This window comes from Triturus cristatus, chromosome 4_2 (assembly GCF_964204655.1).
Source record: "Triturus cristatus chromosome 4_2, aTriCri1.1, whole genome shotgun sequence".
Taxonomy (NCBI): domain Eukaryota; kingdom Metazoa; phylum Chordata; class Amphibia; order Caudata; family Salamandridae; genus Triturus; species Triturus cristatus.
Window position 1 is genome coordinate 40,996,943 of NC_140586.1, and position 26,869 is coordinate 41,023,811.

The window sequence follows — 26,869 nt, forward strand, 5'->3', positions numbered from 1 at the left end:
CGTATCCCCATGGTTTGGAGTTACATTTAATAATAGAGTTTTTTTATTCTTACGAAAATGAATCCTTTTTGAAACATTAGAATAATGAAAGACCGAGGAAAAATCATAATGCTCTAATCTATATCTTGCAGTTTGCATGCAGCTCTTTGATAGTTATTAGCTCACTGTTCCATGTTAGGATTTTAACATTTACACTGCCAGTAACAAAAGGATCTCTCTGTCAAAAGCACTGACTGATTTAAAATATATGCACTTTCTGATCTGCATGGTACACATTCTTGGAAGCAGGCATAAAACCCTCTGTGCTACCATAAAATGAGTTAAAACTTCCACTAGACAAAACTCCTTCTGTCTCCAGGAAGAACATGAATCACCGTAGTTATCTTGACATTTTTATTGCTGTATGAGAATCGCTGAGGCCAGCAATGCAGCAGCAGGTGCTTCTAAAGCTATAAAATACTTCCAAGAACGCCGCCCCCTTGAAGAGACAGCACCCGGTGCGGTGGCACCGGTCACACCGCCCTAAAGCCGGCCCTGTGCAGAGAGATTTGTACCTTCATGGGTGTCGCCACCACAACTGCTCCCCTCAAAGCACTGAAAGCTTCTATACCAATCTGGCTGTCTTATAGCCTTCCCCTGTTTACTTTTAGACAACTACTTTCCTTTTTGGCCAACCCCTCCATGAGAGTGCCTGTGTTTACCAGCTCTTCCTCGTGAGCTTCTCCCCCTGCCAGATTCCCCTGTGCTGGTTGTTTCTCCCACTTCTCGTGTGGTGTTCGCTGTCTTGTTTGCTGAGTTTCCCCTTCTCTTGCACACCCAGGGATTCGGACTTTGTCAGGTGTGGTAAATTGCATCTATTCTGACTTTTGGGGCATAACGTGGATGTTGGTGCATACTGTACCAAAATATGCATCTCCCAGTAATTACCAGACTTTTTATTTGTATAATTCCGGCCGGCTTTTCTCTCTGGTAATTAATGGTGCTGCTAACTGTATCACACCTGTTAATTACTTGGTGCAACCATGCACAATTGATAGCTCTTACCCCTACCCAACTTGGGGGCGGGGCTTATGTTTGGAATTTTAGACTGGCCTCAATAATCCTAAAAATGAGTTTGATGCTGATGTACTTCTGTACAAGGGGAGTATTCTTGAGTAAAATAGCCTGGTGTACCCTATTATTTCAGTAAAGCTTTGTTTAAAACCAACATTGTGAAATCCAATAGGTCTGGCCATTTTATAAGTCGAACTGTTCATGGATTGGCAAGAGTGTGTGGTTGGTTGAGTTTGAGAGTAAGTCAAAAGCTTGGATAGGTGGACAATGCATGAAGGGGTAGATAAAGTAAGGTACAGTTCAGGTTGAAATGCTTTAAGGCTATCCCATAAAATGACTTATACTTGTTGATCAACAGCACAAGATATATATATGGTTTTAAATTAAAAAAATTGTAAAACGCCATTTTAAAATAGTTTCAAAAGGTACACAAAAATTCAGAAAGGGAAAAAAAACCAGACCTGAAACTTAAGTGAAATTTTTTACTGTAGATGTGCATTAGCCAAACATCATTTCTACGTTTTAGTCGAGAACAACTCCTTTATATGGAGTACTCTACAACACTACCAACACTGTAGATCTGCTTACCTCAAATGTCTGTTTTTCTGGTACGCTATTTAAGCATAGAGTAAGCTCAGTGGGATCGACACAAAGATATATAATATCTTGTGAGCAAGGGCTCACCAAGTGCTACTCCCGTTGTATACTTAATAACCCTCAAATGCACAAGGCACACAACCCCCACTGCTCACAGCTTTCAGCAGTGCACAGCAGAGGTTGTGTTGAACCTGCTGCAGGGGCTGGACCCGGCCTGATGCCAGGCCCTGCACCAAAATCACTGTGGACATCCAACTCCTGCTGTGCATGGTCTTTGGTCATGTGCAGGAGAGCTTGGCCTGTTGACTATGCCCAAAGGTTGACCTATAGTGCTTGGCCAGGCCATTTTTTTTCCTTCAATATTTTTTTTCAGATTCACAATTACTAAATAGGATTTGTGAATCCGGCACAAGTCTCAGTCTGAAGCTTGTGTCAAGATTTCACGTCCTATTTCTGACTTGTGAATCCCCGACATTGAAAATGGCACCCGGGGGACCACGGTACCTAGTATGTTCATCATTGGTTCCAACCTTCATTTTAGGTATTATGGAGTTATGAGCTAAAAATCAGATTTGTGAATACAATAAAAAAAAATATATATATAATTTTAAACTACAAGGTTGAGGGTTTTGAGGGCCTCACTCAGATTAGCCAGGGGGGTTAGGTGGTGCCTACCCTGCACTCGTATAGTCCATATTTTTCTAAACTGCAGGACAAGTCATGTGCCTTTAATTCCTGTAGTGGCAGCTGTATCAAATTATTTTTCTTCTGGCAGCCATTCCAATGTCTCAGATCTGTTTTGCCAACTCTGGTACCACGGATCCGAAAGGTATGACAAAAGAAAGGGCTCCCATGTCCAGCTTTTTTTTTTTTTTAGGAAAAAATCTGGCCTCATGAATTACCTTTAAAATGTGCTTGGCAGCTGTTTTAAATGCTAATGTCTTACACCAAACCGACGAAAGCATGCTTTGTGAGTGCTACTTTCATGCCAAGTTTGGTGTAAATCCAGTCAGCGTTCAAGTTCGGGGTGAAGATATGAACGAACTTTCCAATGGGGACTTAATTGGAAAGCTTTTTTTTTTTTAGTCCTTTCCCTGCCCCAACACACTTTTTCCCCCTTGCAGGCATTTCTTAACAAAACCTGGCACGCCAAACCTAAGCTGACTAAGGTAGTAGATTGCCAAATTTCATGCAAATCCATCCCTCATGCAGGGCCAGGAAAAAACATCGCAACACCCAGTCCACCCCCTCCCACCAACCTTTTGGAATTCCGTCTGCCTGCTTTGCCAGCCCTCGCCATCTTAAAAATGGCTGCATCATTTACAAAGCTACTCTCACCAGTACCCGCGTTTATTTTGCAGACCAGCTCACCATCTCTGGTGACTCTCCAGACCTGTAAAAAAGTAATAACAAGGCAGCAAACCGTTTCCATCAATACCATTAGGATCTGTAACAACATCCGTGTATCCTTAAGGACCACCCAAATGCTGCTCCACCTCCCCACACCCAACAATGGTAATAGAAAGCATATTACACTCTGTACATATACATATACGTTCGTGTATATAATATAAAATAGGTAAAACTGTCTCCAGGCCAAGAAAAGGCCATTGTTGTCTGTTTGCTCGGTGTAATCTGTTCTAAGCAATGAACTCAAGCTGGATTTTCCTTATATATAGCTATTTTTGACGCTCCATGTGTTGACTGGTAGACTTGAAATCTTCAGATCTCTGTAGCTAATTCTTGGTGTCAAATTTTCCTTCCAGAGTCTATAAAATAGGTACCATTGGATTGGGAAATACAATGCCCTTTGATTTATTTCTTGTTGTATACTACATAATCTGTGCGAGGGGAGCAATTTCAATGAAAACAGAAGTCTTTATTCCACTAGTGTTCCTGGGCACCCTTTGCTTGAAATTTAATCAGTGTGTTAAACACTAGTAATGAGGGGTGCTGTATCTTTATAGCGCCCTCAACCTTTTTAGGTCTCGCCTAGCGTTGCTGCGCATATGCGCAGCCCGCTCGGCAAGATTTAATGCAGATGAGTACTTTTACAAAAGGGCTTTAAGCCCCGCCCCTCATTTCCAATGGCTGGCGTCACGATTTATGCTAAACTGTGGCCAGCCATTGGAAATGAGCTATGTATGTTGCCTCCTTTTGGCTTTTTATGCCGTTCCACTTGGACTGGCTCGCCTGCTTTCTGTTTGTCGTAAAGCTTTTCTTATCTTTCTGGGCGTGTTTGATTGTATTTGGTGTTTTTGTGCTCACTGGAGCGTTGCGGCTGTTCTGCTGATGGCGGAGCGCTCCTTTACTTTACAGATAAACGCGGTGCCTGATTCAGAGACACCGCGCTTTCTGTTTCGACTCAGTGATAATTTGGAAGGCATTTCAGTAGGTTAATGCTTGCTCTGCAGAGATCTTTGAGTGACCCGTAGGTCACAGGACTGCAGTCCCACAGGACAGGTCCAACCCTGTGTTGATCTATTGACTCGTTATTAGACCGCTCCGGGGCACCCGGAGAAGTCGTGCTCTGTAAAACAAGTCATAATTAAAAGATTGTGCAGGTGAAAGGAAATGAATGAAGTCAGCGTGTCACTGTTGCTTCTACAACACCACGCCCATATTAAAGCACGCGTTGGAAGCTTCTGCCAGGTGAGAGATGTCGCTGCAGAATTTACACAACAGTCGTGTTTTTTTGGCTCGGCCAGTCTCGTTCAATTATACCTTGTCCTTGTTGTTGGCTAAATAGACTCGTCCTCCAGGGCGCACGATTCTCATTCGGCTTCTGGGCACTTCAGGAGAAAAGGCGAGGGCCGAGGGTAGACACGGCATGCGTCTGATTGATAGGCGCTGACTGTTGATGGGTTGTGCGTGTGTCTATATGCGGGTGTCTGTGTGTGCGTGCGTTTGTGTGTGTCGGTCTCTGTTTCTTCTTGCTTGTCTATGTGCATTTCTGTGTTTTTATTCATCTGTGTGTATCGCAGCGTGTTTGTTTGCGACAGTCTTTTTGCCTCCTCGCCTCTGTGTATTGTATCTGTGTGTTTGAGTGTATGTGAGTTGGGTGGGTGGGTCTTTGTGTGCCTTGTGGGTGCACAATGTACGTGGCAAGCAACCTACATCACAGGGCGGGGGCTCGGGTCAGCTCTGAGCAGTTGACTTGGGAAGGGTGTGTGTGTGGGATCTTTGTGTGCATTGTGGGTGCGCATGCTCATCTGCCCAAGTGCCACTTTTGCAATTGATAGTCTACTTACGTGCCCGCACCTGTTTGCCTGCGTCTCTCTGTATGCGTGTTTGACTGTGTGCAGTGCCTTCAGTGCCTCTCTGACTGTGCATTTGCCTATGTTTTTGCCATAGTTATGCCTTGAATGTACATCTGTAAGGGCCATGTACTTCAATATATTTAGGTATCTGACTATCTAGTAGAACGTACGTGTGTGTGTGTGTGTGTGCGCGCGCGTGCAGGTGTATTTCGTGTACCCGTGTGTGGTGATGTCTTTGTGAGCGGTTTGGTTGTGTTGTGTCTGTTTCCACTTTCTACACATTTGAGTGAAATCAGTAGTAAACTCTGCTCTATTATTCTTTTTAGTATGTGGGCAGGGGGTGTACCTTTCTTCAAATTCCTATTAATTCAGCCCCTCCAAATCACGAATGTCAGCTCAAAGCACTTGCGGGTAGTTTCCCGCAATAGTTTCTAGCGTCACTAGCAGAGGCTTTTAATAGAGGCGTTATCGGCTAGAGCGTCTGACTTTGAAGCCGAGGAACCGGGGCCGTGTCTCGGCGCGAGGCTCAACATCCTGTGAAGCTGGACAAATCGCTCTGTGCCTATAAATGAATGTGTCTGCAATGCAGCTGGTGATCACATAGAGCGCCCCGATATCTGCGGGTCGAGTTCGCGCTATATAAAAAACTGCAAAAAAACACAAGCATTTGCATTGCCAATAGGTCTCGCCTTTGGGACCTTATAAGTGTTTAGTTATACAGCACATTATCCTTGGTGCAACAACATTAACTGTTGCATGGCTAAACACTTATAAGGTCCCAAAGGCGAGACAAATTGGCTATGCCAATGCTTGTTCTCTCTTACTTCAGATCAACATGCAACAATTTAGGGGTAGAAACTGTTCAGAACTTGGCATAGCAAAGCGCAAAATATATTTATTATATTTTTTTTCCCTCCGGTTCACAGGCAAAAGTTCCGAAGTAATAACAAGCAAGCCTCCTTGCGCAGGTCTCCCACTGTCCCCTTGGTAGTTCACACGTGACACAATGTCAATAGCTCAAACTAGTGTCAATGCGAGACCTATTGCATTTGCAAGTGCTTGTTTTAAGGTAAGGGACCACTGCTGGGCCTCTGTCACTTTCTCCATCTCCCCCGGGTACTTACAGAGGGCATGAGGGAGGGGTGGGCAGAGAGAGAGGAGCGGGCTGACACTTTCCCAGGGCTGTTTTGGGTTCCCTGTCGTGCCCTGGTCACCGTGTTCGCCGTCTCGCCATCAGCTCTCTCCCTCCCAGACACTCGAACCCGCGCCGCCCCGGCTGACAGCTTCCGACAGCCTCTTGTTCAGCCCTCTCTAGAAGTCTCGGTTCCCACGACTGTCGGGTCCCTAAAAAGGAACCGAGTCACGAGACGATGCGCCCTGGACTTAGCGTAAAAGGAACAGGAAGTGCCGGGATTGTTTGACTGAGAAAAAACACACTGAATGCTTGGGTTATTCAGCGAGGGAGGAGGAAACGAGAGAGGGGAAGCGAGCCGCAGAGGAGCCAGCGAAAGGGATTCAGAGCTGCTCAGGAGAGGAACGGAGGAGGAGAGAAGGGAACTATAGAAGGCGAGAGGAAGAGCTTCGAGGAACACAAAGGGAGAGCACAAGTGGGGGAAAAGGAGGAAGGGAGAGAAAAACGGGAGAAGAGTAAGAACGGAGGAAAGGACGAGAACAGCGAAGAGGGTGTCTGAAGAGGAAGGCAGAGGAGGAGAGGAGCGCGATAGAGAAGGAGGAGGAGAGAGCCCTGCCTGCTTCTAGTCCGCATAGTGCCATGAAGCCACTCTAAGCACTCGTCTGAGAGCCGAAGCGGGGAACAGACTACGTAACCTGCACAGGTAATTCGTTTTTATAAAAAAAATAGTTTTAAGAAGACGGCTGTTGATATTATAAAAGTGTATACCACAGTGATGAGCCCCAGACATGGCGAAATGTGCCCGTGACTCTAAGTGACATTTATTCTGAGTGCTTGGTAGGAATACTAGATGTTTAAAAGTAGGCGCTCCTGGTGAGACGAGGCATCCCGTCCGTTCCTGCACCAGCCTTGGTTCTGTGACAACATTCCTAGGATGCTGTAGATGAGGTGTGTGTGGATAATCACTGCTGACTCGTTTGTCTAGCGCTCAAACTTGTTATAGGCAGCCAGGCGCTAACGAAGCATGTTCTTCGATCGCCAACTAGTTTGCAGGGCCTGCCTCTTAGAAGGTAAACTGATGTTAACTTTCGGAAGTTTCTTGGCATGTGGGTCCTCATGTTTGGTGAAATTACAGCGGCTTGAAGCCCTAGTCCTGATTCCGTCTCATGCCCTTCTTCCTCCACCCTACACTCCATACCTTTTCTTTCGCTCTTGCAGGTTCATTTTTTCTTCCCTTCTTTTTCCCCCCGTCAGTGTTTTCCCATCTTTTTCTCCCCCCTACTTTCTCGCTTTCATGCCTTCCTCTTTTGCTCTGCTGTCAAACTCTGAATGTGAAAAATGTGTCTTGGCTACAAAAACGAGAAGCGGCAACCATGGGACCAGTTGAGCCCTGGGGCTTTCCTTCCCTGCACTGGGAGTCCGAGGAGTTTTTGAGGAACCAGAGAGTCTCTCGAGGTGACAATACCTTTAATGACTCAATCTTGCAGAGAGAAAGGTTATTTTAGGTTATGTTATTGGCATTTAGTAAGTAAGCACAATGTTATTGTTTAGTTAATTAAAACCATTACAATTTTCCTTACTGTTTATAGCAGCTGAGAATCAACAAGATTTAAAATCGTTCAACAGTCAATTACACCAAAAAGTGTCTCACAGGTTAAAATAACTGTTAAACCATAAATATACCCTAACATTCTATGAAATAGTACCTGTACTCTACTTTTTCTACATGGATTGCAATTATGAACCGACCATTGACTGATGACAGAAGTCAGTCACTTGGGTACCAGCAATAAGTCAATATGAGTCAAAGTAGTAGTCTCTGCGGGCTGGTGGGCCAGACCTCTGGCTCCCTCCTTGTGATGTCGCCATCAAACAAAGGATCAGGTATTACTAACATTAAGCTTTCTATGAGTGGACCCTCTCATTATTGTATTGACTTTGTTGCCTGCTCATGTATGCGCAGAAACTTAACCAGTTATTGGCATTTGTATAGCGCACAGTGCTATTGTTATGGCTTCGACGCACTTTCCATTGTCTGAGGATGACTTTGAACGGTTCCGAGGTTTCCATAACACCTCCCAGTGGTGCCACCAGGTGAATGAGTCAACTTCATGATATGTGGTCAGTGTGCCTGGTGTTTGATGGGTGAGGCCAGAGGGCTGTACCCTGTCGCTTACACGTCTTTCAAGATGGCCCGCATGCCCGTTGCCCTACAGAGGTACAGGCCTGTCAGGAAAGTGGCTTTAGCGACTGCTGATGGGTGCTGTTATAAATAAATAGAGGCAGAACTGAACCACGTCGATGTGTGAGAGTTCTGTTGTATGATGTAGATCGTTGCCAGTCTCGATGAAGAGAGTGACTGAGAGTACAGTGATACATACACGTAGGCCTCTGGAATTATGCGGCAGTCGAGGAGCAAATGATGTGACAGGTTTGACTAACTATTGTGGCAAGAAACGACAAATCATGTGGTGCAATGCAGCACATTTTGTATTAGTATTGTTTATTATTTTGGAGTTTTTACCCACGGTAACAGTACCTGGGCAAAGGATTCACCTCATTAGTACCACTTCGGCACCCAAATATAGAAAAAAGGCAACAGAAAGGTGACCAGTCAAGCTTTGCGAAGAGCCTTCCACAGAGCAACAACCGGTGGTGCCACATTTTTGTAACTTTTCACCGGTTTAAGCTAGAAACTATTTTTTGTTGTTGAAATCTGTAGATTTTCCAGCCAATGGTAGATGGGGTGGCAAAATTGTATAATACGAGTGGCCTTGCTCGTTTTGCAACAAAAATGTATTTTGGAAGTTGAGTTGTTTTCATTCATTCTTGTTCCACCCACAGGCATAAACACAACCCCAATAGGAGGCTTTTGGGCGTGGTTGAGGGGCTCCCCAAGAAATAATGTTAAAAAATACAGCTAGGCGATCCATTTTCTAGCGCAGTATTCCCGCTACTCTTGCTAAAGCGCTATAGCGTTAATAGGCAGATCCTAAGAGAAACTCATGAAAACACTCCAGGGTTTGACTCAGTACCCAGGTGAATGTATAGCTGCAGCAGCCAATCACGCAGGCTCTCGTATGAGATCCCCGAGTTGCCATCAGCTCTGGGAGCAGCCATTGTCCCCTGGTCTGTATTGGCCCTGCTGCATCCTACATGGTCAGTGAAACCTTGGTTATCCGTCTCAACATAATAAAGCTCTATGTCAGGGCCACTGGACTTTTAGTGGCAGGGATTGGACCAAATTATGTGGCAGGGTTGAATAAATTATGTGGCAACAAAATGCAATTATGCCGCATTATGCAAACACATTGTTTTACAGTATTACATCATCATTGTGTTATCTGTACACATGTTAACACTGTCGGGCGAAAGGTTTCATCTCCTCAGTTCCATATTAACAACCACACACAACAATAAGCAATTTAAAAGTGACCAGTCAATATTTGAGAAGGGCTTTCTATTGAGGGGCAACATGAGTTGCTGTCTTTTTAGTAACTTTTTAAACGTTTGGGTTTGACGCAACATTTTTTTTTGTTAAAACCTGCAGATTATGCTGTAGATGATGGATTATGTGGCAAATGCGGCGAATCTATAATTATATGAAAAATGCAAAGGCCAATGAATGGCATAGTTCCTGTACCCTTGTTCTATGCACAAAGATTCAGGTATAGGGGTCAAAGCTTTGTGTAGAATTATGCATCGTGGGCAGACGACCAGTAATTGGAACCAAAGCAATGTTCAGCATTATAAAACCTGACCAGACAGCGTCATGGCGGATTGCGGAGCATTAGAATGTTATTGTTAATATTAATTATCACTCACCCCTCCTAGTTTTATGCAGCGCAAATTTGGCTCAAGAGCATTAGATTGCTTTATATGAGCATCAGATGATACCTCACAAGATCAGATATGTTTTTTGAGGTAGGAAGAAATTAAATGAATTGCCCAGAATCACAAGATGTTGAGTCGACACCGGGATTCGTACCTTGTTCCCCAGTACCTAAGTCAGAAAAGTGGCAGCTAGGCTACGTCTTTTCTCCTATCAGATAAGAACTGTGCAAAATGAACGACTCGAGAGTTCTTCACTAAGGGTGATGGAAAGTCTAGATGGGCCTGGGGTCTTGTCTGCGGGGGATGCTTAGACTGGATGGACCTGGGGTCTTATCTGTGGGGGATGCGCAGACTGGATGGGCCTGGGGTCTTATATGTGGGGGATCTGCAGACTGGATGGGCCTTGGGTCTTATCTGCGGGGGATGCGCAGACTGGATGGGCCGGGGTCTTAACTGCAGGGGATGCATAAACTGGATGGGCCGGGGGTCTTATCTGCAGAGGAAGCGCAGACTGGATGGGCCTGGGGTCTTATCTGCGGAGGATGCACAGACTGGATAGGCCGGGGGTCTTATCTGCGGGAGATGCGTAGACTGGATGGGGCCGGGGGTCTTATCTGCGGGAGATGCGTAGACTGGATGGGGCCGGGGGTCTTATCTGCGGGGGATGCACGGACTGGATGGGGCCGGGGGTCTTATCTGCAGGGAATGTGCAGACTGGATGGGGCTGGGATCTTGTCTGCAGAGGAAGCGCAGACTGGATGGGGCTGGGGTCTTAACTGCAGGGGATGCACAGATTGGATGGGGCCAGGGTCTTATCTGCAGGGGATGCGTAGACTGGATGGACCTGGGGTCTTATCTGCGGGGGATGCGCAGACTGGATGGGGCTGGGGCTCTTATCTGTAGGGGATGCACAGACTGGATGGGCCTGGAGTCTTCTGCAGGGATGCGCAGGCTGGATGGGCCTGGGATCTTATCTGCAGGGGATGCACAGACTGGATGGGGCTTGGGTCTTATCTGCAGGGGATGCGCAGACTGGATGGGCCTGGGGGGCCTGGGGTCTTCTGCGGGGGATGCGCAGACTGGATGGGCCAGGGGTCTTATCTGCGGGGGATGCGCGGACTGGATGGGGCTGGGGTCTTGCCTGCAGAGGAAGCGCAGACTGGATGGGCTTGGGGTCTTATCTGCGGGGGATGCGCAGACTGGATGTGCTGGGGTCTTCTGCGGGGGATGCGCAGACTGGATGGGCCAGGGGTCTTATCTGCGGGGGATGCGCAGACTGGATGGGGCTGGGGTCTTGTCTGCAGAGGAAGCGCAGACTGGATGGGCCTGGGGTCTTATCTGCGGGGGATGCGCAGACTGAATGGGGCTGGGGGTCTTATCTGCAGGGGATGCGCAGACTGGATGGGCTGGGGGCTTATCTGCGGGGGATGTGTAGACTGGATGGGCCGGGAGTCTTAACTGTAGGGGATGCATAAACTGGATGGGCCGGTGGTCTTACCTGCAGGGGATGCATAGACTAGTTGGGCCTGGGGTCTTATCTGCGGGGGATGCAAAGACTGGATGGGCCAGGGGTCTTATCTGCAGGGGATGCACAGACTGGATGGGCCGGGGGTCTTATCTACAGGGGAAGCACAGACTGGATGGACCGGGGGTCTTATCTGCAGGTGCTGGAAAGACTGGATGGGCCTGGGGTCTTATCTGCAGGGGATGCACAGACTGGATGGGCCTGGGTGCTTTCTTGCAGGCAACAGGCAGAGTAGATACTCCTGGGGTCTGTAGCTGCAGGCAGCATATGGACTATATCTTATTGAATATAATTTTAGACTATTAAAAGATTTTTGGGATATCTCTTAGTTTGGTTTCATCATAAGGAAACATAATCAGTGCTTTTTTGCCCTCTAAATTCCATACTTCGAAAGAACCTGGATGTCTGTGGGGCTGGGGCGTATCTGGATAGACCTATGTGGCCAGCTGTCTCTGGGTTCTGGACAGCAGATTGCAAGTATTCTGCCCATGTGCCCTGGTTCTGTCCGGGTTCTGTGAGCACACTATAGCTGGTTTAACTCTGTACACTACCTCTGCCTGGTCTCTGGGGACACAGTTTATCTTGTCCACCTCTGTGCTGCACCACTGCCTGTGTCTGTGGGCATGCTGGGCAAGGTGCTCCTTTGTGCCCCAGCACACTCTGGGCCAGAGTGTACCTGGCACACATCTGGCTCCAGGCCTGCCTGGGGTCTGGGGAAGAGTGTGTTTTGTCATCTCTGTTCACTACACTGCCTGGATATCTGGCCCCCCTCTGGGCCTTAGCTATTCTGAGTCAATGGGGCAAAGTGTCTCTGGTCTACCCCTGTGCTCAGGTCAGCCTTGGTTCTGTGGGCTGAGTGAATTTAGTCCACCTCTTTCCCCATCACTGCCTAGTTCTGGGAGGTAGAATGTACCTGGCCCACCTCTGGGCCCTTGCTCCCATGAGTTCTGGGGCAGATCGCATCTACGCCATCTGTGGGTCCTAGTGCTGCCTGGTTCTGGGGCAGAGTGTATCTGGTCCACTTCTGGGCCCCAGGTCTGCCTGGGGTCTGGGGGCGAGCTTATCTGGTTCACCTCTGGACCCCAGGTCTGCCTGGGTTCTGGGGCAGAGTGTGTCTTGCCCACCTCTTGGCCCCAGGTCTGCCTGGGTTCTGGGGGAAGAGTGTGTCTGGCCCACCTCTTGGCCCCAGGTCTGCCTGGGTTCTGGGGGCAGAGTGTGTCTGGCCCACCTCTTGGCCCCAGGTCTGCCTGGGTTCTGGGGGTAGAGTGTCTCTGGTCCACCTCTGGGCCCTGGCTCTGTCTGGGGTCTGGAGGGTGAGTTTATCTGGGCCCCGGGTCTGCCTGGGTTCTGGGGCAGAGTGTGTCTTGCCCACCTCTTGGCCCCAGGTCTGCCTGGGCTCTGGGGGTAGAGTGTCTCTGGTCCACCTCTGGGCCCTGGCTCTGTCTGGGGTCTGGAGGGTGAGTTTATCTGGGCCCCGGGTCTGCCTGAGTTCTGGGGGCAGAGTGTGTCTGGCCCACCTCTTGGCCCCAGGTCTGCCTGGGTTCTGGGGGTAGAGTGTCTCTGGTCCACCTCTAGGCCCTGGCTCTGCCTGGGTTCTGGGGCAGAGTGTGTCTTGCCCACCTCTTGGCCCCAGGTCTGCCTGGGTTCTGGGGGCAGAGTGTGTCTGGCCCACCTCTTGGCCCCAGGTCTGCCTGGGTTCTGGGGGTAGAGTGTCTCTGGTCCACCTCTGGGCCCTGGCTCTGTCTGGGGTCTGGAGGATGAGTTTATCTGGTCCCCGGGTCTGCCTGGGTTCTGGGGCAGAGTGTGTCTTGCCCACCTCTTGGCCCCAGGTCTGCCTGGGTTCTGGGGGCAGAGTGTGGCTGGCCCACCTCTTGGTCCCAGGTCTGCCTGGGTTCTGGGGGTAGAGTGTCTCTGGTCCACCTCTGGGCCCTGGCTCTGTCTGGGGTCTAGAGGGTGAGTTTATCTGGGCCCCGGGTCTGCCTGGCTTCTGGGACAGAGTGTATCTGGGTCACCGCCTGGTTCTGTGTGCGTGACTCACTGTCCCATCAGAGCCAGAATCTCCCTATCTTGATTCCTGTTCTGGCTGCTATGGCGACGGGTGGGGGCCGGTTACTGAATGGCAGGAAACAGAAGACATCAACATTTATTAAAAGAAAACGGGTTAAAAGACACAGACGAGAGCCACATTTAGAATACCCAAGGCCAGTTCAATCAGAGCGAATAGGGGGAGCCGAGCGTGGGGGGAGGGTTATGGGCTGGAAGTCTGAAACATGTTTACTTTGGACCAAGACTGACTCAAGAATAGTGACTTCTGAGCAGGAACACTTGGGACATTTGGGACGATGGGAATTCAAAAATGCGTGGATGTGATAACCATCTGAGCCTCGAGGTCTGGCTAGCAGACTCTTAGGGCTGCTGAAATCTGCAGCTACACCCCAACCCCCGACCGAGCCCTTGGTACCCATGGCCTCGGAAAGCTGTCAAGAGCCCTAATGCAAGCACAGAGGATGCCCCATCTCCTGTTTTTATTGCAAAAACATCTATAATTGGGATCCAGTGGGCCCCTCACACCTTCGGGCCCCGGTGCGACCGCACCTTCTGCACTATTGACAGCTACGCCCCAGCTTGATACCCCTATAAACTGCTGAAATCAGAGCCCATCCCAAGTTTATAAACTGCTAATGACGTCCCTGCAAATTTCTGAAAGCAGAGCTCACCCTAAAATCAAAGACAGGGAAGTTCTGGGCTCTGTAAACTGCTGGATTTAACCCAGATCTCTTGACTGGGGGAGAATGTATGCATTGTCAGCATTCCGTCCATCATTTGTTTGTTGTAACGATATCAAACGCCACAGCAACCTCACCAGCTGCTAATATTAGCGCCCGCACAAACCGTACAAGTTTTTAAAACCAAAGTTCGCAGTAACCTTCTAAACTTCTAAAATCAGAACCCACTAACCTTACAAGCCTCTAAAATGAGAGCCACTCTGACTTTACAAACTGAAAAAATTAGAGGCCAGACAAACCTACTAAAATCTAATTCTATACCAACTTTAAAATGTGCTAAAATAATGTCCCACATCAACCCTACAAACCGCTAAAATTAGTCTGCCCTAACCCTACAAACTTTCAAAACCTGAAGCTCACCGTAAGTTTACAAACAACAAAAATCAAAGCTCACTAATTTTACAAATTACAGAAATTTCAGTTTACGCGAACCCTACAACTGCTAAAATCAGAGCCACATCGACCCTACAAACTTAGACAACCAGAGTTCAAATCTACCGAGCTTGCGCTCACCCCGGGGACTTTTAAAATCAGAGCTCGCAGTAACCTTTTAAACTGCTAAATCAAAGACACACATGCCTTACTAACTGCTAAAACAACAGCCTACACACTATCTGTTATGCCCTGCATAGTACTTTCATAGCTTGCAGTTTTCCAGTCCACCTGCTGCTCAGCCACTGTGTGTGTTTGGAGTAGAATGTTAGTAATGCTGTCATGAGTGGAATGTTGGGTGTCTGACTGAGTGAGGTATGACAGTTACAGATTGGCTGAGCATCAGGCAGGCTGCTACTGGTGGGGTTGCTGTGGCATAGGACCAAGGACTGACTACTGGGCTATCCTACATCATTACTACCTGTTTATCTGGTCTACAAAGCTGATGTACCTACTTACCATCCTGCTGTACAACTGGAATAAAGGTACTTAAGAACTTATATGGCTGCCAGCGTCTACTTCCTACCACAGAGCACAACATATTTTGGCGACGAGCGAGAGTTGGAGACGTACCTAGATGCCTACTTGCCTCTACAGTTGGTCAAGTAACCACAAGATGACATCTACACAAGTCCACATAATGAGAAGAAGCTACAGGTCTAACTTGCCCAGACAGCATAGAAACGACGCAACTATAAGCACACTAAAGACTACTTATGAAGAGACTCAAGAGGTTCCAACGCAACACAAGATGTCACAAGCAAAAAAAGAAATTGGCACAGCACTCTCCGCAGCCCCACTAGTGTCCTGTACATCAGACAGCCCCAACAACAGCGTGCTGTACTGTGTGGTTGTGCGTACACCCACAAGTCCTGCGCCTACAAGGAAAGTTCACTCCTTGAAAATGACTTCCTACGTGAATACACACTGCATGGACGCGAACTTCAAGATTTACATGGACAGCTGTCCTGCGCCAAATTCGTCTGCTGCCAGGTGTTGGTGCTACTTTGGAGGTGCCTGAAGAATGACTTTGAATGATACAGGTTTCTACAACGTGTGCGGAGATCACAACACATGGTCTTGCACAAGAATGAGGTCATTCTTCAACATACATTCAGCTCTGTATAGAGTGCACATCAAGAGGTACATGGCCTGTTGGCCTGCGCAAGGTATTTATTTCCTGATGTGGGCACAACATGGAAAGGGCCTGCATATCGTCTGTTTGCTTCCTCTCATCTACAAGGTGATACACGTCTACTTCAGGCGCAGAGATTTCTACACACTACCCTGCACTTCAAGTGAAGCAAGTCTGGTGTGGTGACCGTTTGGTGTATTATTGTCTTTCAACCATTCTTGCTACGGTTGCATTTGTGGACTTCTGGGGTAAGTTTACTCTTATTCATATTTGGGCCCCCAGCTGCCCCCTCGACGTTTGGCAGTTCAACCGCCTCTTTCAAATTTCTTCAAGAGCCTGGCATCTCGGGCTCACCTTGCGCGTGCAGCTTTTAAAAAGTGTGCGTGCAGACTTACCTTCCTCACACGATCCAGCAAATCCGTCACTTATCCCCTGTGACGTCGGCCACTCTCCATGATGTTCTTGGGAACGTCTCCTACGTTGTGACGCCATCGCTGCCCACGGCTACTTTGAGACATTTTGGTGCTCAGACGCACTGTGAGCCACCCTGCAGCGACGTCGACAGTGTGCCACCATCTTGTGGTTGGCGGCCATTGGTGGTTCCTCTCATCTACACTGCCGGGTTTCCAACCACGTTGCCTGCCATCCACACTGTTGTAAACTTCTTTTTGTTCCCTGACGAGGTAGTTTCTGCTGGAACGTCCCTACCGCTTCCTCTTCACGCTGGTGTAAACTTGCACTGTGGCCTCCTTGAGTCCTTGGACAACACGGCGTTCTATCGTCGTTTGGACATGGGTAGCACCCTCCGTTTCATGTATGTCGGAGGTATTGTCAGATTGCCGTACTTTCTTCCCTTGTGTTTTCTGGCAGCCAGGTTCTCTCGTTTTTTTTTTAACCTTTGTTTTTTTTATCTAACGGACTCCTTTCAACTGGATGTTCGGTGCTTATTGGTCTTGTTTAATTACATGCTGCACCTAAATCGTTTTCAAGCTGCCACATGTTGCTCTTGTAGTCCTTTGCCTAGCGGTGTTTATTTTTCATGTATTACGTTCCAGCATTGTGTCTTAATCTTCCTTGCAGTGTGGTTTGGGGGCAATGTTACATTTTTCATGTGTCTCATTTCTCAACATTTTACAGTGGGTGTGTTCTACAGTGATTGTTTTCTATGCCTTGCTCGCTTACAGATTTAGCATTATTTGCATTATTACATTTGAGGTGTTTTAGTTCTCAGTGTTTCAGCTTCCACATGTTTAGTTCCTTTACGCAAGGGATGCCCTAGTCTTGCTGTTAGTGGGTAGCTGTACAACATTCTCCCTTACATGAGGGATAGTCATGGGTTTGGGAACTTGTTCCTTTCATACTAAGCGTTACACGCGACCCCTACGCAGGGGTGGGTAATATAAGTTTTCTCTCATTAAGCGTTACACGCAGCCTCTACACAGTGGTGAGTTTATGGGTATGTTTCTCATTGACAGTTTTTAGATTTATTCTATTTGGTAACCCTGACACGGGTCATGTTTATTGGGTCTCCACCAATTAACATAACATTTAACCCTTTCACTGGGTTGGTTTTGGTTCATGGGTACGATTCCCACTAATTGTTCTTTGATTGGTAACCCTTACACGGGGTATGTTTATGGGGTTTCCTCCATTTAACATAGCATGTAACCCTCTCACTGGGTTGGTTTTGATTTATGGGTACGGTTCCCCTACACAGGGTGTATTTTCTAGGTTTATGGTTCCATATTCATAGTTAAAGTCTTAGACCCTTATATGAGGGTGGACTTTAGGGTCTTAATCCCAGGTTTTTGTACCTCACATGAAGAGTGAAGGTTTGGCTTTTATATCCATCTTCACAACGTAGGTAAGTTTCCTTATTCTAGGAATCTTGTTTTTCATTTGTTCCCTTGTAGTAGGGATCGTAGTTGCAGGGTGTTTTTATGCCCTTTGCATTTCGCAACAACATTTTTCTCATTATATTTATTGGGAGAGGATGGGTTATTTTACTCAATTTATATTTTTGTAAGCTATCTATTCTCTCTGTTTAATGGCTCTGACCCTCTCGTGATGTTTACATAATTGCACATCCTTGGGTTTTGAACTGTTTATTGCATTTGTAATTTTTCGTGTGTATAGTTTTTTTCCCCTTAACCCTTACCAGTATTTGCAATTTTTGTTTTTCATTTTAAAGGAGGGGGATGTGTTATGCCCTGCATAGTACTTTCATAGCTTGCAGTTTTCCAGTCCACCTGCTGCTCACCCACTGTGTGTGTTTGGAGTAGAATGTTAGTAATGCTGTCATGAGTGGAATGTTGGGTGTCTGACTGAGTGAGGTATGACAGTTACAGATTGGCTGAGCATCAGGCAGGCTGCTACTGGTGGGGTTGCTGTGGCATAGGACCAAGGACTGACTACTGGGCTATCCTACATCATTACTACCTGTTTATCTGGTCTACCAAGCTGATGTACCTACTTACCATCCTGCTGTACAACTGGAATAAAGGTACTTAAGAACTTATATGGCTACCAGCGTCTACTTCCTACCACAGAGCACAACACTATCCTTACAAACGGCTACAATCAGAGCCACACTCGCTAACAAATTGTTACAAACCGAACCCAGTGCTAAAATAGGATCCTAGATTAGCCTTAAAATGTACTAAAATCAGAGCCCCATTAACCTTAAAAGCTGCTGAAAGGAAAGCCCATGTGGCAGGAGCACTACAAACGTCTGAAATCAGAGACACTAACCGTACAATGTATAAAAATCTGAAATTGTGCTAATATAAGTAACTAAAATCAAAACTCACAATAACATTACAAACTGCTAAAATCAGAACCACACAGACCTTACTAATTTCTAAAATCACGGACCACAAAAACCTTATAATACTTTACAGAGCTCAAACTAAACTTGTAAACTGTTAAAATCTGAGCCACTCTAACAGTTCATATATCTGAAATTAGAGCCCGAACAAACCGTACTCACTGTTAAAATCTGATCCTATATTAACCTTAAAATGTGCTAAAATCGGAGCCTCTGTAACCTTCCAAAGTGTAAAATCAGAGCTCACACTAACCTTACAAACTGTTCAAATTAAATCCCACATGAGCACAAAACCCCTCTTAAATCGGAGCGCAAACTAATCGTACAACCTGCTAAAATCAGAAATTGTGCTACATGAACAACTATTAAAATCAAATCTCACAAGCGCCTTACTAACTCCCAAAATCAGAACCACACACACACCTTACTAACTTCCAAAACCAACGACCACAATAACCTTAAAAACTGTTAAAATCAGCGCCAGATTAACTATTCTTGAGAAATGCTAAAATCAGAGGTCCCACTAACCTTACAAACTGTTAAATTCTGAGTCACTTTAACCTTTTACACGTCTGAAATTGGAGCCCACACAAACCATACACACTGTTCAAATCTGATCCTATATTAACCTTAATATGTGCTTAAATCAGAGCCCACACTAACCTTACAAGCTGCTAAAATAAAAGCACACTGCAAACCTCTAAAATAAGAGCCCACACTAACCGTGCAACATGCTACAATTAAAAAGTGTATTAACATGAAGTACTAAAACCACAGTTCACAATAACCTTACGAACAGCCAAAATCAGAAGCTCGCATAAACCTTACTAACTTCTAAAATCACAGACCACAATAGCCTTACAACCTGTTAACATCAGATCCACACAAAAATTAAAAAGCGCAAAATTCAGAGCTCAAATAACACAAGAAACCATTAGTAAAAAAAACCTTCTAAACCTACTGATTGAATCAGTGCTTAATTTTTAAAAAACACAAGTGCCAGGGCTCTCATCTGGAGGCCACTGCAGCTTGCTCCACCCATTGCCCCTGCCAGTACTGCCAATGATAGTAACAACACAACTATACTAACTATCACACTCCTACAAGCGTGACAAATCGGACTATTTCAGGCCCAGAAAGCTACAAGAATGGCCTGGGCTGTAAGTAATAGTAATTTCTAATATATATTGATTCAATAATTAACTGTTCTTGTGGTCATCTCTAACTTATCCAGACAGCGTCACCTTGTGGCAGACTATCACAAGCGCCACTGCTGACAATTAAGTGGCGGTGCCAAGTACCGGAAGCCACCTGCTCAAATTAAGCACTGGATTGAATGAGAGCATAGAGTTACCCTGTGGACTGCTAACTTAAGGTCCTATGCTACTCCATGGATTACTAAAATTAAAGTCTGCACCATCCCCATGGACTGATACAAGCAGAGCTCACTCTGCCTCCATGGACTCTAACACTATGGACTATTAAAATCGGAGCCCAAATAAATCCTTGGGCTTCTAAAATGAGATTTCACAATAACCCTACAAACTGCTACAATTACAGCTCACACTAATCATGGGGATTGCTGAAATCAGAGGCAACACAACTCCTGTGCCCTGTTAAAACTGGGACTCCCACTAGGCTTAAAAACTGGCCCAGAAGTATTAACATGGGCAGGGCTGGACTGGGAACCCAGAGCAGCCCTGGTAAATGTTGTCAGACTAGTCCACGTATGGTGCATAGCGAGGGAGCGCAGTGAGCGAACCTGACCAAGACAATTTGGCAAAAAATGTTGCATTCTACAACACATTTAATTATATAATCAATTGCATTACCTTTTAAAGCAAATTAAATGATGACCTTAAAGTGCACCAGGATAAGGCCAACTTTATTGGGGCCTTTCAATGATTTCCTCACTATCACCCTCCAGTAGTGCCCCACTGCCCTCCTCTTTCCATAATCACTCTTTCAAGTGTATTTAATTTGTTTTATAGTGCCTCTCACACCAGTGTAGGGTGTTGGAGCACTTTACACCACACAGACGTACCAGGGACATCTTAAGGATCTTGGGGGCCCTGGGCCAAACGAATTTTGGGGGCCCCTGTTCAGAACAACTTTTAATTTAAGATCCAATCTCAGATTTTTCATGACCTCTTTAGCCAGGTCACTGACAGCGCAGAAGCACACTCGTCCAAATGTTAAATGTGTTTACATCTAATATTTAGGGATAGTGACTTGTGTTTTCAATATTAAACACAGCAGCAGCTCCCTAATATAACTGCAAATAATCTCTGTGACGCCCTCCCATTTCGAATATGTGAGGTCCTGTTTTGAGCTAAAATAACCTTTTTATGGATGTTGCACAAAAGGTAAACCGTTTTCCTCTTCAAAATGTCCCTTATACACTCTCTCACATCACCCACATAAAAAATAAGTTAAAGTAAAACAGTATTTGAAAGAATTTGTTAAAAAATTACCCAGGGTCACCAGGGTAATACTCTCTGTAGAACATAGCTGGCTCCATAAGGGGGCCCCCTGAAAGTCTGGGGCCTGGGGCCAGAGCCCACTTTGCCCATGCCTTAAAACGTCTCTGAGACGTACAGAGACAATGAATCATACATGTGTAAATCAGTGCATAGAAAATGTTACATTAGACAAAAAGGAATACAAGGTGTAGGATTCACATCATCCACACTGGTAGGAATTTTTTAAGTGTGCTTGGTCTGGAGAAGCACAAACTCAGGATTCAAAATGTAACACAGTGAGTGATTGGGGTTTTAGGATTGACTAATAAGATTGTATTTCTACCCAAACAAACCCATTTTAGCAACATCAGGATAATGGAAGACTGGGGAAACACATAACTTTCAAATCTGTACCATGCAGTTTGCATGCAGCTCTCTGATTGTGGTTTATAGCTCACTGTGCTAGATTACAAATGCAAGTAATGCAAGTAATGAACTGCAAGTAGCAAAATAATCTTTGAGAAAAACAGTAACCCACTGACCTATGCACATAAAATACAGTTCTGTGATCTGCATAGTACACTTACTGCCAATAGACAAAACTCCAATCTCAATCCTGAAGGAAGTGATCCGATGAGGGTCACCCGGGTCACTCGAGAGTCGCGACCACCTCTCAGTCTTCCATACAAATGAAGAGTCGGTCAGACAGTAGAGAATACAAACCAAGTAAGCTTTATTCAGGATACACTCAAGTGGAGTCTGGTCTGACCAGCCTCCGTTGATTGCTGCAGAGGGACTGACTTGCGCAAGAATGGTGTTACAATAAGTATAACTCTAAACCAATCAAGATGTGCTCTGACTGGAAATTTCCAGTTGGTAGCTGGTGAACAAAGGAGACACAGAAAGATGGGTTTCGATCCTGAGACCGGGCACATGCTATCTCAGCGCCAAGGTCACTCTGCCTGCACCAGCTGCTCTAAGGTTGGGAGCAGGCCTATCTAGTGGAAAAGGTATGTACGGACAGAGACAGTGTATTCCTTAGTACAGCGAAGCTCAACCTTGGAGAAATGAAAACAGTTGCAGCTGCTTTCAGCTGGGGTAGAACATGAGAGAGACAGAAGTTAATGTCGATCATGACTCAAAATAGTGGCTAAGAAGAATATGGCGCCGCGAATGATAACTTAAGTCATATACTGCATGGATAACTCAGCTAACACATTTTTATTCCAACACTCCTGCAGAAAGATTAATCACCAGAGATACCAAATAGTGAGACTAAAATTGTTGCCTGAAAACTGCTGGAAATACAATAAAACTCTGCAGATAGAGTGAGAAGTGAGTGATGATGCTGGCCAGGGCTGCTGATTTTGTTACTAGGGGCCATATTGCAGCGCTGCTGCAAAACCTGCCCCCAGCAGCAAAACCGGCCCCACCCCTTCAGCCTCCGGGGGAAATGCCTGATGCAAAATATGGCCAGTCTGGCCTTGACCTCGGGCTGCTAAATTTAGACCACAATCAAACCTTTGGATTTCTATAATCAGAGCTCATACTAATGGTATAGCTGCCAAAACCATGCCTCAAACTAAGCAAGTGGACTACTAACATCAGAGCCCAACACTAGACCTAGGCCGGAGTAGCTGGCATCCATAGCCCTGTGCGATACTGAAATGAGAGACTGTTCAAGACATAGAGACTGAATTAATCAAGGACCATACCAGCCATGCTGACTGCTGATATTAGAGCCTAAGCTATTTTTACCAACTTCTGAAATCAGAGTACACACTACCGCTACCAACTGGGAAAATCAGGATACTCCCTACCGCTACCAACTGGGAAAATCAGGATACTCCCTACTGCTTCAATCAAAATTAAGGGGGGAGGGAGGGAAAAGCAATGATCCATTCAACTTCCAAGTCAAGTACAAATATCAACAAGTATTTTTAATGCAATAGGTCTCGCATTATTAAAGTTTGAGCTGTCGGCATTGCTAATAATAATGCAACACCAATAGCAGCTCAAAGATTCAGTAATGCGAGACCTATTGCATTGCAATTGTTTTTGTTATTTTTTTTATATAGCACGAACTTGAGTGACAGGTGTGTATTTATGTTGCATTGAGTACAGTGTAATTATGTGTTGTGCTATTATGTGGCACAGAGTGCTATTGTGTGGAGTGTATTTATCTTGCATTATGTAGAGAGTAATTATGTGACGTGCAATTATGTAGTACTGAGTGGTATGTGGAGTGTATTTATGTTGTATTGAATACAGTGTAATTATGTGATGTGTAATCACACAACCACACACAACCACACACACACACCCGCACCCACAACCACAACCACACACATAACCACACACACACAAAACCACACACACAACCACACACACAACCACACGCACAACCACACACACAACCACAAACACAACACACACACATACCCACAACCACACACACAACCACACACACACACACAACCCCACACACAACCACCACAACCACACACATAGCAACCACAACCACACACACAACCACACACACAACCACACACACAACCACACACACAACCACACATACAACCACACACACACTCAACCACACACACACAACCACAACCACACACACAACCACACACACACAATCACACACACAACCACATACACAACCACACACACAACCACAAACACACACACAACCACACACACAACCACGTACACAAAACCACACACAACTGCACACACCACACACAAACCACAACCACACACAACCACACACACAACCACACACACAACCACACACACAACCACACACACAACCACAAACACAAAACACACACAACCACACACAACCACCCAACGACACTCACACACATCCACACACACAACCACACACACACAGCCACACACACACACACACACACAACCACACACAACTTAAGGGAATCGGGTAACGGAAAGAGAAAAAACTCTATCCAAAATCACACGTTTTCAGTTCAGTCAGAAAGTATGACTTAGCCCCAACGAGTCCTTGTTTTGTAGCTAAGCAGATACAGTCAATTATTTCAGTAAGCCTGACGTGACATTAGAAAAAGAGAAGTATAGTGCAATTATTAGGCACGCATTGTTTACCTTGTAACCGCGTAAATATTTGCCGCGCATTTTCATTTTTTTTACCTTGTAACCGCCTTCATTTATTTTACCTTGTAACGAAGTAAATATTTGCCGCGCATTTTCATTTACTTTGCCTTGTAACCGCTATTTTACCTTGTAACCGCGTAAAGATTAGCCACGCATTCCTTCCAATTAAGCAACAAACTGTATTGCAGCCTCAAAGCCACAAGTAAAGTGATCGCAAAACTGAAAGCAAAGCCACAAGAAGTATTTGTTTTACTGTCTGTTTCTTCTCTCATAGTGTATTCATCTTTCTCTTAGTTTGTGCATTTCTATCTCTCTGTCTATCTGTGTGTTTCTGTCTTTGTATATGCTCCTCTGTGCCCGTCATGCTCCGCTATATGTGTCTACCTATGTGTACACTGTATTTGAGTGTATGTATCAAACTCTATATGTGCCTTTTAGTGTTTATAAGTTTCTGTCTTTATCTCTGCCTCTGTTCCTCTTTGTCTATCTGTCTCAGTTTCTAGCTTTGTGTATGTGCCTGTTTCTGTTTATCTCTTTGCTTGTGAATCTCCTTTTCTATATGTGTGTACGATTGTTTTCCTGTACCTAGGTCTAGCTCTGTGTATTTCTGTCTATATGTCTATAACTCTATTTGTAAGCAAGCGCCATTTTAGATTAAGGGAATCGGGTAACGGAAAGAGAAAGAACTCTATCCAAAATCATACGTTTTCAGTCCAGTCAGAAAGTATCACTTAGCTCCAACGAGTCCTTGTTTTGTAGCTAAGCAGATACAGTCAATTATTTCAGTAAGCCTGACGCGACATTAGAAAAAGAGAAGTATAGTGCAATTATTAGGCACGCATGGTTTACCTTGTAACGGCGTAAATATTTGCGGCGCATTTTTCATTTTTTTTACCTTGTAACCACCATCATTTATTTTACCTTGTAACAAAGTAAATATTTGCCGTGCATTCCTCCCAATTAAGCAACAAACTGTATTGCAGCCGCAAAGCCACAAGTAAAGTGATCGCAAAACTAAAAGCAATCGCTTTTGGAAGCAGAGACAGCCGCCAATGGTGCTCGCGCGCGTGCCACAGACAGCCATATGCTTTCAATTATCGCGCCCGTGTCTGGGCACGATAATTGAAACCAGATAGGCTTTAGTGCGCGTAACAGACACCAATATGCCGTGGGTGGAGTGATGCGCCCGCCTTTGGCCTATTGCGTGCTCTGTCTAAAAAATACAGCCTCTAAAAGCTCAATAATAGAAGACAAAACAAAAAACACATGCACGAGTGTGTACGATTCCAGGGTCCATTTCTGAACCCCAGACAAAAGGACTCTCGCTGCGCGAGCACTGCTGCGCAGGGCAAGGCTAGGCGCGAGGCCTAAAAAGGAGGGGGGAATGGACCACTTGTACCTACGTTACCAGGGTTGTCAGTTCATGGTACCTTTCATAAAAATCCTCATACATGTATATAGGTGGAAAGGCCGTATATCTTGATTCTCCACCTATTCGTAACGTGACAGCATCATCATAGGTGACAAGACACTGGAGGCCGGTGTTGCCCATGCTTTCCAGGAGGTCGGAAATGTTGATGTTGCTAGGTTTGTCGAGGTGGAAGTTAAGATCCCTTGGAAAATGTAGTGCTTGCAGTCTATGGTGATTGGGGCCATGAGGTCAGGGATGGTATTGTAGAAGCTGGAGCGTGGTTCTGGTGGTCTGTAGGCAAGGGTGTCCCTGATGGTGCTTTTTCCATCTGTGTGAAGTTAGAAGTTGAGATGTTCCATTATCGGGGTCAAGTCGTCTGAGGTCGTGCAGCGGATGGTGTCCTTGTAGAGGATGGCAATTCCACTTCTGTGTTTGTTGGTTCGGTCCTGATGTGTTATCTGGTTTAACCTTTGGGGGTGGCGATGTCTGGCGAGGAGAGGGCGTTCAGCCAGGTCTCTGTGAAGACATGAGATCATGTCCCAGATCTCCATGGGTGTTTGCCAAGTGATCATGCATTGCATACAATGCACTGGAGTTGTGCCATGGTGGTCTTGCTTGGCGTGGTGTGTGCAGTCCTTCTTGCGGTGTCTTTAAGAGAATCTCTGGCGTTGTTGGTTGCTTCGGTGTTGCAGGTGAAATGGCAGTGCTGGCAGAAGAAAGGTCCACTGGTGGTGTGTGAAGATATGCAGCAGAAGTTGTTGTCGATGCACCCAGGATCCAGGGCTCGGAGGTCTGGGGCGGTGTAGGTGTGCGAGGTGGAAAAACCATGGGTTTTCCTTTGGCCATACATACTAGAAAGTATTGTAGTCTTATTGAGGATGTCAAAAATGGACCACTGGAAAGTATAAAGAATCCTAGGCCATATAAATAGAATGTATCTATTTAAAGAGAATTTATAAAGAGAACGGTCTGTTGTTTCACCTTCCAGGATGATTACTTAAGCCTTCTGTAGGGTGCAAGATTCCATCATGAATTTTGTCAGAAATCTTCATTGAAGAAAATATTGATGGGCATGTGTCCTCTAAAACAATAAATATAGAGCAGTTTACCGCTTCACTGCTCTTATGATGTGTGTATATGTCATAAAATGTATAGAAAGGTATTGCTATCCTGGCAGGAAAGTCAAATTAAAGTATCTAAACATGGGTGCCATGACTTCTTATAATACACATTGTCGGCAAACTATATTTCCACACATACTCACCCAAATATGCACC

The 26,869-nt window shown here is 45.8% G+C and overlaps 1 protein-coding gene across 1 annotated transcript in view; it reads left to right on the top strand.

The window, feature by feature from the left end:
- Positions 1–6,345: 6,345 nt before the first annotated feature.
- Positions 6,346–26,869, top strand: part of ACVRL1 (activin A receptor like type 1) — a 129,242-nt gene continuing 108,718 nt past the window's right edge. The window contains exon 1 of the mRNA XM_085600349.1: positions 6,346–6,745. The gene's annotated coding sequence lies outside the window, so the exon portion shown is untranslated. The remainder of the gene's footprint in view (positions 6,746–26,869) is intronic.